The sequence below is a fragment of the Microcebus murinus genome, chromosome 1 (genome assembly GCF_040939455.1).
Source record: "Microcebus murinus isolate Inina chromosome 1, M.murinus_Inina_mat1.0, whole genome shotgun sequence".
Taxonomy (NCBI): domain Eukaryota; kingdom Metazoa; phylum Chordata; class Mammalia; order Primates; family Cheirogaleidae; genus Microcebus; species Microcebus murinus.
Window position 1 is genome coordinate 107,106,006 of NC_134104.1, and position 12,138 is coordinate 107,118,143.

Below are 12,138 nucleotides of genomic sequence, written 5' to 3' on the forward strand. Positions count from 1 at the left end.
ACCTGACCCCAGGCACTAATCTTGTCAAGGCCTGGCACTGCCTTTAACAAGCAAGACTTCCAAAATGGTGACATTTGCAAGCAAGATTTCCAAAGTCACCCAGCATAGGAGACAGTTTCAATAGGAAGGCAAGAGCCAGACACAGGCATATCTTCAGACTCAATCTCCAAACCATCCCTCCCCTTTAACCGACCATTACAAACCAAGTTCTCATACCAGCAAGAGGTAAGTGCTTTATGGTAAAGGAGACCTAATAGATACATATCATTTCAAATGACAGACTAAACACAGTAATTCAAACACAGGGACCCAAAGATACCAGTTTCATCCAAGGAATATTAAAGGGTTTGTAATAATTACACTCATCACAAATTCTCAGCTACTGGATGTGAGGCACAATTAGAATGACTTGTATACAGAGATGGAACAGTAAGATTTGGTGAAGATTTTAACACAATCCTTGTTGTATGTTCCAGCCACATGGAAAAGAGAGGGACATTCAAGACACATGCACTGCTAAGGACTACGACACACGTTATATGTGCATTTTCCTTGAACAAGAAATAGATGTGTCTGAGATTAGTGACAGAGAAAAATGACACTACAACACAAATACTACGCCTACTGACACTGGAGAAGGGGGACGCACTGTCCCCAGGTTCTTTCCTAGAGAGCTTCTGTCTTTTTAAGAATATATTTTGGAAGAAAAAAAAATCAGTAAGATTGTGAAAATCCTCATCCCAATTTCTGTGACTAAAATTGATTCCTCATTTTACATACCCTGAACCGAAGAGAGTTGAATGAGTCATTCGATATCCCAAAGAAAAAGTGATTTGGGGTTGGTTCTAACCAACTTTGTAATTAGTGATCTATGAACCAGGTCTGTGTTCAAAAACAAGTTTATAGGTATTCCTATTTGACTTCAAATTTTCAAACCCCAACGCAGACTTCAGGCTAATACATCCACACTGCCTGAGAAACATTTAAGTATCTTCTTGCTACACGTTCCAGAGGATGGACCTAGCAAATACAGATTGAACAAATTCTCAAAAGCCAAGGACATTACAATAAAAATAAAAAGCAGAGGGATTTTTCTAAAGAACAAAAGAGTCTAAAAAGATAGTAAAACTAAATGCAATGTGTGATCATCAATTGGGTTTCACATCAAAAAAAATTCTAAAGGATAACGGGAAATTGTCAAAATGTTAATGAAGATTGATTTAAAAATATTGGTTCAACATTAATCACTTGACTGATAATAGTATTGTGATTACTAAGAGAATATCCTTTTTCTTGGGGAACATATGCTGAAATGATTAAGGGTGATACATTTGTCACAATAACTACATCTTTAAACAGATTCCCCCCAAAACATGTGTGTGTCCTGGTGGGGGAGGGGGGAGTATCTGTGAAAAATGATAACAACTTGTAAATCTAGATGAAATTTAGTTGAACTATTCAACTTGTCTATAGGCCTAACATCTTTAGAAACAATTTAGAAGGAAAACAATCACCTGTAGCCTAAAAGCAAAACAAAAAAATTTTTTAAATGGCCAAACATGCACACACATATCCCAGGATGTTGTCCTGTATTCAAAATAAATTTGGGGTTTGTAATGGCTAAACAATATTATTAAAAGAGCCGGCCTGTATTTAACAGGATCTTCCAATGAACTGGTAAGAAAATTATTGCTATCAAGTCTCCTGGGACTTTTGTGAAATGTGAGACTTACTATAAAAATCAGCAGAAAAAAAAATTATTCAGGTTTACCTTTTGAATGATGTTAACAATAATAAAGTTACGGGCTAGTTGCTAGCTGTTCTTTTCATCAAAGCGTTACACTTTCTTCGTGACTAAACGTGTACTACTTCCCTTTTTGAATGTTAGGTAAGAACAGCTTTAACAAGTCCTAACTTGAGAATGGCATAATATACTTTAAGACTAATGCATAAAGGCTGCCTCGCGTTAACTTTTCCATTACTGAACTTAATGTCGGCTGCCAGCCAACGAAGCACTGAAATGCCACATGCTAGCTTCTATGTATGCTAGGGGCCCAGACACACTGTTCACCAAGTTATTAAGGAAGAGAAAAGCCCATTCCACCTCAAGGCCCACCTCAGCAGGAGCAAAAGGTGGCCACCCCTTATACTGGAGGGATAGCAGCTCCTCTGACTTAAAAACAAACACATACAAAGTCTAGGCGCTTCATTATACAGAACAAACTCTCAGGTCCTTCTTCATACTTAGAAGGTCTTACCATAATCCTGTCACTCTATACCCTTTTATCGGCTATTTTTTAAAAAAGGCACTCAAATCTGGGTAATATAATCCTGAATTATCAAAAAATTTTCCTTTCAAATTCAAAATAGAAAAGTATATCATAAACATCAGCAGCTCTCTAAAAAGGCAAGGCATTTTCTTAAAAGTAAAAATCAGTGTCAAATTAGTTGACCCTAAAAAGACAAAAATCAACCCAGATCACAAGCATACCAAAATTTAAGCTATATTACAAAACTGCTTTTAGTCTTATAATAGAAGCCTATCAAATACTTGTCTAAATAGACTCCCTGCCATGATTCTATACACAGCACTGGAAAGCTGGGGTGATAATCCCCAGAACTTGCAGAAAAGGTTTTTGCCCAATGTAGTTTTAAGGGGTATCCAAGGGATGTCCTCCCTTTGAATCGATGCTTTTAAGACTTGGCAGTTAGTTCTTTTGGCAACAAGATTTCAAATTATGAGAAGTACATCACTTATTATTTATGGAGCACAATGAAAAGGGCAAAAAGTTCAACCCAAGAAGGACGAGTCTCCCAAACTAAGGCCTACATAGCATCACCTTCCCGCTTAAAGTGTAGGAACTGGCTTCAAATGCTAGAAGTGAAATCCATGGGGAAGAAGTACAAAATAGCCTAGGGAGAGTGAAACCTAAATACAGGATTGTTTGTAAATCTGGCAAATTCTTACAAGATTGAGACTTTATTAAGTTCACCAATTTTTATTCAAAGACCTTCCCTAGTACTAGCTACTCATGGACAACATACTTAATCTACCCTAAACAGAATGAAAATAATATTTAAATTGTTATTTTGGTTTGGTTAGGAAAAGGAAATATAAGAAATATAATTTTGACAACCAACTATTGATATTTAGGTTAAACATACATTTGTTTTCTGTACAATCATAGAAGGAAAAGCTAGTGTGTGTGTGGGTGGGTGTGTGTGTGTATGTGGGTGGGTGTGGGTGTGTGTATTAAGGTATGAGTAAACACTAAGTAATACCTTTACTATAGGTATAGATTTACTAACTTCAAAAATGTTTTCACATTTGCTTATTATTTTCATTTATCTTCATCCATTATATAGTAACAGGTTTTGATTCCATTTGGTGGAATTTTTATTTATTTGTCTAAATGTTGCATTCAAGAAAATAACAGAATCTTTTGAAGATTTTTATCTGAATGTCTTAAAATTAATTAAAAATAAGAAAAAGTGATTTTATTATATAAATTTGTTGTTGTGGGATGCTTTTTAAGAAGAATAAAACAAATTGTGTTATGGAGAAGAACAGTATTTGAGGAATTCAGTGAAACTGATCCCTAAATAAGTTTAAAATATTTTGCATATTTATATTTATCTATGTGTGAAAACAGGTCTATAGATTTTATCAGATTCTTGAATAAGAACTCAGGTTTCCAAAGGTAGCAATTACTATTATAAACACATTTTAATTTTAGTCTTTAATATATAGAATAATATTTTAAAGAATTTATCCCTAACAAAATATATTCTTATTCCTTTTAATCCAAAATTTAATGAGCAGGGAGGCTGTAAATACATATCTTTCTAATTAGCAAGAGGAAGCAAAAAAAAAAAAACAAGACCTAAAAATGGGATCCTATTAGTAGGCCCTAACCTGAGATTTCCTCCCCCACTCAAGCAGTCTTCTGGCATTCTAAGTCCCAGCCCTCTGTGTTCCCTTCAGGTGAATCACCATCTGATTCTTACAGGTTCAGGAAATAATCTTCCCCAGTCTACAAATCTCACCTACTCTTAGATGTGAGTCATTTACATTAGCAAGAGAGCAAGTTGCTCCAGTTGTTCTCGGGCAGAAGATTTTGAAAGGGTGCCCCAAAGGACAATCTCAAGAGGGGCAGGGGAGGCACCTACCTTCTCTGGCAGGGGAGAAGATGCTTATTTTTTATGCTTTATCAGAAAATCCAATTCCCTGCCAATCTTAGTTTCAAGATTTATTCTCAATTAGAGACAAGAAGCCTGTTTCAACTTCAAGACACCCATATGAGGTGAATGGACAGCCAGCCACAGCAATGAAAGGTAAATGAAAAATTTTTAATTTTCTTAAAAGCCATGGTTGGTAGAACACAGCACTGATTGAGACTGTAATTATATTTCTGCTTAAATCTGAAGTTCGAATTAAAAGTTGAAATTCGAATGCTGACAATAAGATACGTAAATACTCTCTGGGAGGCAGGGGCTTCACCATTTCTGACTCAGGCAGGCAGAAAATGTAAACTGCATATTGTGCCTTCCAAAGAGGAAATGATGTTTTGGTAATCAGTTCTATTTAGTGGATTTTTCTTACTACATTTATTTTATCAGATGAGTAAAATCCAAAGCCCCTTATAATTGTTTCCCAAGACTCAGATCTGAAATTTGTTTCATGTTTATCCACATGTTTTTAAAAAAAAAAAAAAAACAGACAAAAAGAAAAAGATTATTTTCAGTCCCAATTGCCTCATTTTAATAAAAGAATTTCAGTCTTTTCATTGTACCACAAAGAACAGGGCAATCCTCATTCTGATCCCTTAAGAAATCATGTTAAAACACGTCAGGAAAGGCATTGAGAAAATTGCCCGGCTACTGACAAACAGGTTAGTAACAGCTTAGTTTTGTTCCACATTCAAACTGTTTGGGAGTTTTCACTTCCGTGAAGAAAACAAGAGCAAGCATGGAGATTTCACCTCTTCTAAATTATAATAAGTGTTTTAAAAGGATACAACTAGCCGAAAGTAGAGTGATTTTTTTGATTTATCTACTATAGAATTTTACATCATAGTCTCAAGTTGAATCTGCTTTCATATTAGGTATATCAACATTTTTAACAACAGTTTTCCTTCATAATTCTTACTAGAAACTCCAATTTCCTAGCAATATCAATAGCAACAAATTTGTTTCTATATTACTGTATATTGGGGTGGGATGGGGAATAAAACAGACACCCCATCTATTGATATCTTATTTCATTATTATTTCAGCCAATTTGAGGTTATCCGTCTCCACGTAGTTAGGGATTACGGAGACATGTTATCTTAGTCCTTCAGCAAAACCCATCTTCAGACTACTGTTTCTAACATCTGTTTGAAAAGTGCTGCAGGCACACGTGGGTTCAGGAGAAAGGGCTAGAAAAGCAACTGAACTCCTGAATCTCTTACTTAAGGATATTGCGTAGAAAAAGACAGTATTTAGTCAGAAAATCTTAACTATTTCATGAAGACACTGAGGGAAAACATTCCTAACCAGAGTAATATGCTGTGAGGCCTTTTTACACTCAGGGATGTGGTGGGAAAAGGAAGACTAAACTGGAATGGATGTTTTCATTTGACTTTGTGCCGTTTGTGCCCTTCAGAGTCTGCCAGCTTTTATTCCTTCCTTAATATCTTGGCATCTGACTTCCTTTAAGAACAAAAAAATATTTCGTGCTTAGAAAACGTCAAGGAAATTTAAGATGGGATACCAGAATGGCCATTTGTTCTTTATATGCTCCTAAAATGAGAAAAGCTGGGAGAGCTTATGAAAAATCCCTCAAAGGCCAATAAAGAGTGGGGTGGTGAAGGCAGAACAGAAGTGAGGTGAAATCTAGGAAGTCACCTCTCCCTGGGAGCATCCCACAGTCTCTAGGACAGATGTTCGCTGCACAGGCCTGAGGCAGTGGCTTGGGTGTAGGGTGGAAAGCCCAGGACTCACAGCACAGTGACCACGGGTTGGGGTCTGATTGTGCCAAAAGTTATTCGTGTGATTTGAGCAAGCCTCTGACTTCCCCAGAGCTTGCTTCCCTCCCTCACAGGTAAAATGAGGGGATTGGACAGTTAGTAGAGAGCCCCTGCATCTCTAGATTCCCAGGATCCAGGTGATATGTTGAGATACTGGGGTTGGTTATTAAAGAACCCAAGGCACGGACAAAGCATGCAAGAATGTTTCAAAGGAAACTGGGTAGAACCAAAAATGGGGTCCTCCCCTGTTCTGTCCCTAGCCAGCTACATGGTATCAATCAAACCTCAACCACTCTAGGTTTCAGATTCTTCCTTTGCTCTTCCCACTTTGGGTGGAGTGTTTTGCATTAATACAAATACAAGAGCTGGTGCCAGTTCTTATAGTTGTAACCATCTGAAGCAGAGAGGCAAGAGTAGAGGCAAATGGGACCCTGCTGTCAAAAAACAAGATGAGATGAACCACATGGAGACTCAGACCTGCTTCAGAACAATGGTTAAAAGCCAGGCTACTATCTGACCTGGCAAAGATTTCCAAACTTTCTACCTCCTTATATGAACGACATAAGCAGAACAGAACATTCGTTCTCTCTCCTGTAAAAAAAAAAAAACTAGCCAATTTTGTGTTTTGTTAACATTCTTATTAGTCAAATATGAAAAAAATTCCACTAATATACATTTAAAGAGGAGCACAGATTCAGTTCCGCTTAGTATAAAACATGACATTAAGTCATCTATAACAGCGATTACATCAATTTCTAATGTCTATCATATTGGAAGGAGAGATTAATTCCTTAAATAACATTTTCTAATTTATTAATATTAGATAGGTTCTGCATGGCACAAACGGTCCTTCTAACCTTCATACTAAAACATTAATTGGCATACCTTGATTGCTTAATATATACCAAGACTAGTGCATATTTTAACATATATTATTTTTTTAAAAACTCAGACAACCTTAAAGTGTATACTACTATTACCCCTTTTTACAGCTGAGCAAACTGAGGCTAATGTAGTAAGAAGCAGAGCTCTGATGACCTTCAACCACTGCCTTCAGTCAACCATATTCTATTAACTACTTTTTAAGCTCTGAGTAAAATCATTATTTGCTATTAGTTACCTCTTTTTTCTGGGCAGTTTAATATGTAAAATTATATAGATTCATTGTCAATTTACCATACTAGTACTTGACCATAGTGGATAAATGGCTGTCCTGGGTGCATCATGCCCTGCAATCCAACTGGAGCTCCTGAATCTGTTAAAAGAATCTCTCTAAGCCTCAGTTTCTTCATTGGAAAAATGGAAATACTGATTCTACCACTCGATTAGCATCTTAATGCTAAGTTCTTATTAAATGCCAAGCTCAAATAAAAGGTCTTTACTGTGGCAATACTTCATTTAAAACAATCTTATGAGAACTGCTTTGTAGAAGAAGAAACTGAGGTACATAGGATTAGGTAACTGGCCCAAGTAAGTAGCAGATTTGTAATTTGAATCCAATGTCCTTTTACTAAATTGAAATATATGGAAATAATTTAGAACAGTCCTAGGCACATGATAATATTAGCCAGCATTTGCTGAACCCTTTTGCTGTTGTCATATGTAACAAGACAGAAACTTAGACTTCTCAAGCTAGCAGAGGAGGGCTTGCCTGCAGCCTGAACATGCCCTCAGGCTGAACATATTACTGGCTATCAGCCACCAGAGCAACTGTCTGGAGGACACAGAACAGAGTGAAACTTTGCTTTTCAAGTCCATGAGTCTAGAAGGTACCCTTTGCTAAATACACCAAGATTCTGGTTGCCTCCAAAGAGGAAGCCAGTAAACTGGAGGGGCAGAAAAAAAAATAAATAAACCAAGGTCCCTGCACCAAAAGAGCTTATGATCTAGTTGAAGAAAAATGTTACTCAGGCCATTTGCAAATATCGGAGTACTAAGCTGCACAGCTCTCAGGCTCACAGCTGACAGAAAAGATTCAAGGAAGCAATGCACAGACATCCATTGCCTCTAGATCATAGGCATTTGGGGGTTTGCTATGCTCTTCTGGGAGTGGATGACCTACCTGTCCGAACTTGCCCTCCCTTGGACCTGCCAGACTCAGAAATTAGAAATAAAACTGAACATAAATCACTGGGCCTCTCAAAACATTTTAGATAAACTGGCTGTAAGACAAACTGTAAAAACTCCAAAATTGCTTACTGATGTATTTTTATAGAGGGCAGTGCTTCATATCATGACTGGGTAGAGTGTGGCTACTCAGGGCTCACAGTAATATGCAATCCTTAAATAATCACAACTACGATTATTTTTATTAGTTGTTTCAACCAAGCATTTAAAAAAGCTGAATGATGAAAACTTTAAGAAGATAATGGCTTATGCTGAGTCAAAACTGTCTACATATTGCCTATAATAGCAAAATTAATTTAAAAAATAATGAATGCCATCTAAAAGGTAACTACTATATCGATGTGTCAGTAATATACCACTGTGATTGCTATTGAATAAATCTGTAATATCTGTTAAACATCAGTATTCCCCTTTTCCCTAAAATATTCATTCTGATTTCATGTTGTAAAAAAAAATACATATATAAAATTTTAAAACTATCCACTCTGTGCCTGAAGCCACCAGTATAATACCTAAAGTATTGTCTCTATTTTTCATCCTGAGACCCAGAAATACTGAGTACCAGATGTGTACTCAATCCTTTCAAAGTCTGCTGAGACATATCATGGTCTCTGTTTACATGAGTTTTATAGTCTGTGTGAAACTGCAAATCAGACAGGCTCTAAAACATCAGCCAATGCAAAAATCAGCTGAGTACTCAAAGTGGTAAATGAAATATAAGTACCATGGTACACTAATACTTGCTCTGAGGGCTCCCCCATCCCTCCCTCAACCTGGAAGATACTCTCAGCAACATAACTGTCTCACAACCAAGGTGGCAAAGCCAAACACCTCTATCCTTAAAGAGTTTCTCCACCCTCGCTCCTATCAGGAGATGGTGCATTTCCCATGCTATGTCCCTCTCCTTTTCCATGAATTACAACCTGATTAACTTCTTGCCAACCAGCACTCCTTCCAATGAATTCACATGGTTATTTGATTTATTTAGAGCCTATCTAGCTTGAAAAGAAAAAAGAAATGAAGTATTTCACTGAGATGCTTAATATGAAATAAGTTCAAATGAATTTTAAATAAGAAAAATGGGACCTAGGAAAAAGAATGGTGGGAAATTTAAAGCCATGTGAGAGGTTAGTTTACCAAATTCATTCATTTCCATCTATTTGATAGCGGTGGGCCTTCAGGCAGACCTAAACTCCAACAGGGAAACAAGAAGGTGTAATGATTTGGTTTTGATAAATTCATACCAGGCCTATAGAAGCACTAGTCTCAAAATGTGGACTAAAAAGAACTTTCTCCCATGAGTCGTCACACAAAAAACCAAAGTTAAATTGAATATCCAAAGAGTAGGCACAGTGAGATGGGTTACATGCCGGGAGGTACCAACTCAAAGCTCAATCCAGACAAAGCCATTCTACAAGGGCGGGGTAAGATAGCATAATGTGGCCAGATATGTGGCTCACTTTAAGTATTTTCATCTTACTGATGTTTCTTATAATTATCCTAGGAAAACTTTTCTGCATAATTCTCTCCAGTATATATGATTCTAATTATAAAAATTTATCAAGTGCTAGACATATTAGGCTAAACTATGTAAAAGTGCCATTTTGACCTATAAGAACAACATTTTCACACAGTTTAACCTGATTCATCAGTACTAAGGAAGAAGAAATTTTAGAGCTTTTGATGTGTCAGAAGAGATGCTCAGAAGGGAATGGGATTCAACCCAAATCAAATGCAATGTCATTAAGTTCTAAAATCCTATAAATTGTCTCAAAGTCCCCTTACAAGCTTAATCAATTTCAGATAAAAAGGAAAATATCTTCAACTTAGGGAAAATGAGGGAGAGGTTTGGAGCAAGCATCAGATAACAAGGTTCCAGGTCCTACAAGGTTCCAGGTATTGGCAGAGGAGAGAGCTAGGACAGCCCCACTGTGAAATCAGATGTCACAAGTTAGAACCCACAGCCAAGCTATATTTGATCTGCCCAGTGTTTTAACAAAATTAAGCCAGAACTTAAAATTTATGTGATTTTTGTAATAAAAACCCATTCATCTTGGTAAATCAAATGCCCTGGTAGCAGTGGACCCACACACATGCAGAGCAACAATCCAGAGCCTGGGAGCAGGTGCTTCTCTGGACAAGAGCTGCACTGTCCAGCTCACGTGAGCCTCAATCCCTTCTGAGCATCTCTTCTGACACTTAAACTGTTAGCTGCCTTTTATCAGCATGCTGTAATACAGCACACTGTTGAATGCTTCTTCTTGTGCCTGGATCACTTTCCTCATTGACATATCCTATGGGACTGCCATTGGCATTTGAATTTGCAACCATCCACTTTCTCCACCACCACTGCCCCTACCCCCACTTTACAGTGAGCTGTTCAGAAACATCAGCAGGCCCAGGTTTTGATCAGCCTTAGACTTGATCTTTAGGCATGCTTTACACAAGGTCAACTGCCAATTCCAACTCTTCTCTCCACCCCTCCTGGGTTATATTCTTTCATTTTGGAAGGCAGGAGAAGATATTCATTTAAAAAAAATGATAATGACAAAAAAAAAAAAAAAAACCCCAGCATATGCCTGCCAAGATGAAATTAGGTCAGAGAGTGGACCAAGGTCCATGAGAGCCAGTGAAATGATGTTTGAGCTCTGACTCTGTGCCGGCAGGTACTCTCCCAAAGCCTGGAGAAAGAAGAATGAAGAGGATCTCAGGCAGTCAGGAGAACAACAAAAATCGCAATATAACAGCTGGAGATACGTGTAGCCAGACAGTAAGACAGGGACTGAGAAGCACTTACATGGTATGTGAAAAAAACACAGAAGGCTTTGAGAAGGAGAGGCAGATGAAGTAGACTTAAAGGTGGTATAAAGAGCTTGCCTAGGCCGGGCACGGTGGCTCACGCCTGTAATCCTAGCACTCTGGGAGGCCGAGGCGGGCGGATTGCTCAAGGTCAGGAGTTCAAAACCAGCCTGAGCGAGACCCCGTCTCTACCATAAAAATAGAAAGAAATTAATTGGCCAACTAATATATATGATATAAAAATCAGCCGGGCATGGTGGCTCGTGCCTGTAGTCCCAGCTACTCGGGAGGCTGAGGCAGGAGGATCGCTTGAGCCCAGGAGTTTGAGGTTGCTGTGAGCTAGGCTGATGCCACGGCACTCACTCTAGCCTAGGCAAGAAAGCGAGACTCTGTCTCAAAAAAAAAAAAAATAAAAATAAAAAAAAAAAAATAAAGAGCTTGCCTAGTAGACAAGAGTGAGAAGGAATTTCTGGGGCAAAAGGCAAAGTGAGGCAAGAAAGATCTGGTGTAGGAGCTTGGGAGCCACAAAGTGGCCAGGTAGACAGGGTCAGGTGAGGAGGTCCTTATCACATACAGAGGGACTTGAATTATATAAGACAGCAAGTAAGTGAAAGCTATGACAGAAGAGGACATCAAGTAAGGAAATATGACAGGCAAGGAAAAAAATATTAAGATAGCACAAATATACAGCTTACTATTTCTCCTAGTTGAGAAAGCTACAGAAAGAATTATTCTGATTCAAATATTCCCATGAGTTTCAGAAGCATTGTTTTTTTTTTTTTTTAAAGAGATGATTAATGCCAGAAGTTGATAATCTGTGAAATGGGGAGAATAATATATACCTCACCTAGTTCCCTAGGAGCTATGTAAATCTGGTAAGATAATATAGGCTATGTCACTTTTATATTGTAAGTACTATCATATTATAAAGGTGTAATTCACAGCAAATATTATCTTTTTCTGCTTAATAAAAGTCTTAATACTCATATAGTCAAATTTTATAGTTTACTGAGTTGAAATGTATATTTTGATTTTCAGTTTAGGCAAAGTGTAATTTATACATAGGTAAATTTTGGATCATTACATAGGGGAGTTGGTCAGGTTAGAGGCAGCAGCCCCAGTAGCCAGAATAGAGGTTTTGGATGAATATGTTCTAAGCTTAATCATTTCAAATGACTTCTGGTCCTTTAAAAAAAATTAT

At 37.5% G+C, this 12,138-nt stretch overlaps 2 protein-coding genes across 9 annotated transcripts in view; one reads left to right on the forward strand and one right to left on the reverse strand.

Annotated features, from left to right (window-relative positions):
- MED12L (mediator complex subunit 12L) overlaps positions 1 to 12,138 on the reverse strand; it is a 317,206-nt gene that overhangs the window by 107,826 nt on the left and 197,242 nt on the right. The window lies entirely within an intron of this gene.
- The window catches only part of GPR87 (G protein-coupled receptor 87), a 35,709-nt gene that overhangs the window by 9,235 nt on the left and 14,336 nt on the right, over positions 1 to 12,138 (forward strand). For 2 of the 4 annotated variants that reach the window (XM_076004649.1, XM_076004650.1), the window contains exon 3: positions 4,265 to 4,335. The exons of the other annotated variants lie outside the window; for them this stretch is intronic. The gene's annotated coding sequence lies outside the window, so the exon portion shown is untranslated. The remainder of the gene's footprint in view (positions 1 to 4,264; positions 4,336 to 12,138) is intronic. 4 annotated transcript variants of the gene reach the window in all.